The 3,059-nt window shown below is 34.0% G+C and overlaps 1 non-coding gene across 1 annotated transcript; it reads right to left on the bottom strand.

Moving 5' to 3' along the window:
* Positions 1–992: 992 nt before the first annotated feature.
* Positions 993–1,098, bottom strand: LOC122022024. The gene has a single exon (XR_006122773.1). It is a non-coding gene; the product is annotated as a small nucleolar RNA R71 (small nucleolar RNA).
* Positions 1,099–3,059: the final 1,961 nt, after the last annotated feature.

Genomic DNA, 3,059 nt, shown 5'->3' on the forward strand with positions numbered 1-3,059 from the left:
GATGGTATACTTGGTTACTAGTAGGGGAAGCACTCCAATACACCGTCACGCGGTAGAATTCGGTAGATATTTAGACTATCCTGCAAACATACAAGCAGAGGACTAGGAACGACTCAATTTGTAGCACAACATCCACCATTACAATGAAACATTTAACCTATAACTTCTTCAGAACTAAGGACTTACTCAATTTACTTGCTTTACTTTCACATTTAAGTTCAAAAATATGAAAACAAACATCTATCGATTTTGTCTACTTAAATTCAAAGTGTAGAACCAACTAACATTTAAAATTCAAAGCTCATGGGATCAACTTTATAAATTTTATTACTTGATAGCAACTGTGCGCTTGCAGTTATTGCACATCAAGTTTTTAGTGTCGTTGTCAGGGATTGAATGTTTTAAATCAAGTTAGTTTACATTAGAATTTGTCTAGATAATTCTATATGTATTTAAATTCTTTAATTCTTTATTATTTATTCATTATCCTTTATTCTTGCACTTTCATTCCTATTTCCTTCATTCATTATTTTTTATGCCTTATTTCTCATTTTTGCAATTTATTTTCTTTCCTCTATTTTTTTTCTTTCCTGTATTTTTTTCTTATTTTAAATTTTGTTACTTCATGTCTATCCACTTCTAACGCATTCCCTTTCAGATAGACATGGACTCCTTGAGGCCAAAGCTGATTGCTCTAATTCATAGGTTATACCTTTGGTGCATGCACATGATCTCCCGACAGCTCGAATCATAGCACGATCTCACGTTCGCGCCTCTATGGTATCAACATGAACAAGCGTTTCTAGAGCTTTGTGATATGGTGAATTATGAAGGAGTGTCAGCAGATGCAGTTTGATTGATAGCATTTCCTTTCAGTATCAAGGATAAAGCAAGGACTTGGTTATATTCCCTTCGTCCTCAAAGCATCACAAGTTGAAAGCAATTAGAGAAGCAATTTCTGGATCATTTTTTCCCTCCAAGTAGAACAATTTATATGAGGAATTGCATCATAAATTTTGCTCAGACATATGGAGAATCATTATTTGAAGCATGGGATAGATTCAAGAGTCTACAAAGACAGTGCCCTCATCATGGTTTGAAAAAATGGCTGACGCTGCACATATTTTATAGGGGATTTCTTTCTCGGATAGGTGTTTGTTAGATTCATCAGCTGGAGGTTGTTTTATAGACAAGAGTGTAGATGAAGCATATACATTAATTGATCAAGTAACATTGAACCTCCATGAATGGTTGAACAAAAGTTGGATGGAATATCCCTCAAAAATTCAAGAAGTGCAACCATAAATGCAAGAGAGCCTGTCAAACAAAATGTAGTTCAACCACCCAAAAATATTGAAATTCACAAATCACAGAATGAGGAGTTCAAACATTTGGGGGAAAACATTAATAACATAGTTTCAAAATGGTTTAAGGAAGACCTTCCTCCTACACAGACAAGATCTAGTATAAATGATAATAATTTTAAGTTGAGAAGTGGCAAGAATCATAAAGAACTATCCTTTGTGATCTTTTGGAAAATTTCATAAATGTACCAATAGTAGATTTTGTTGGATGTGATTCAATTTGTGATACATACTCAGTTCATCTTAATAAGGTTCTAGTTCTACCTAATATAGCATGCTTGGGAGAGGTATGGTTTTCTTTTAGGTGTGCAGATTTTCATGGGGCCTATAATTGGAAGCTCATTCTAAATCGGCTTCGACCTCCTGAAAAAATTTCCAAGAAGATGAAGATGGAGAGAACGATTCTTCACTTTTTGATGAAAGCTCCCTCCATAATAAGATCCCTTGGTAAGAAGGTGATGAAATATCTTACCCCTCCAAGAGCGAGATTTCGATGATTCTAATGAAGTGGTCGAGCTAATGACCTTAAACAAGCGCTTCTTGGGAGGCAATCCAAGTTCATTTTCCTTGTTTTCTTTATGTCTTTAGTTCTTTATAATAAACATGTATCCTCTACTTAATTTTTGTTGTCAATCTTCTTTTATAGGACTCAAAGATTAGGAGGAGTGCAATTACATGATAGAGAAGTTAATGACATGGGCATTTGGCACACATCATTAGGTAACTTCTCTTACTCTTAATCTCCACCAAATTATTTTTAGTTTTTATTGGGACAATGGAAAGTTTAAGTCTGGGGGGATGCATTAGATGCATTTGGTTTAGTTTAGTTTTTGCTTATTTCTTTTGCATAATTAATTTTTCCTAGTTGCATCATTCATCACATCATAATTGTTTGTTCCTTAATGCAAAATACTAGCATGTTTCATCTAGATATTTATGTTGTGTGATTTGGTATGCTAGTATGCCTATTCATCTTTATTTTCCTATCCATAGTAGCATGAAGTGAGCATTGTTATTACTAGAAGAATTTGAATGTTGGCCTAGTTTTAGGATCTCTTCACATTATGCTTGACTTTGATGGTAGATATTTTTGAAAATAGTCATGATTCATAGAACCGGACTAGTACTCTTGCTTCTATGGTGACCTCTCAACTATATTTTTGTTACCGGATAAACTCAGATCATGTAAGCTCATTTGAAAAAATCAATCCCAAAAAAAAAATTAAAGTTTGTTCAAGTTTGATACTTTGCAAACATTAAAAAAAAGAAGAAGAAGGAAAAAATAAGGGATAAAAAATAGTTATAGTGAGTGGAAACTAGCAATTCACCCCTTTGAGACCGAGTTAGGTTACTGGGGAAATGAATGCTATGTTTCTCTTGATACAGAGTATTCCTTTGAGACCTTGTGTAGACGATGCATAGCATTTTTGAGGGGAACGAACCTTGCATGTGGCAAGTAAGTGCCTATCGCCGGAAATATGACGAACACGGTTAAATGAAAAATTGACAAGGCTTAGAGATTGATACTTAAGAAAGTTAAGCCACTTATCACACTAAGCACGGAGAACTTCTACTTAGGACACACTCAAATAATTTTTGTATCATGCTCATCAATGAAACTATATGATAGGTTTATATTCATTTATTAAGGATTATTACATGCCATCTACACACATAAATCTAGATTGCATGTTT

Source organism: Zingiber officinale, chromosome 9A (genome assembly GCF_018446385.1).
Source record: "Zingiber officinale cultivar Zhangliang chromosome 9A, Zo_v1.1, whole genome shotgun sequence".
Classification (NCBI taxonomy): domain Eukaryota; kingdom Viridiplantae; phylum Streptophyta; class Magnoliopsida; order Zingiberales; family Zingiberaceae; genus Zingiber; species Zingiber officinale.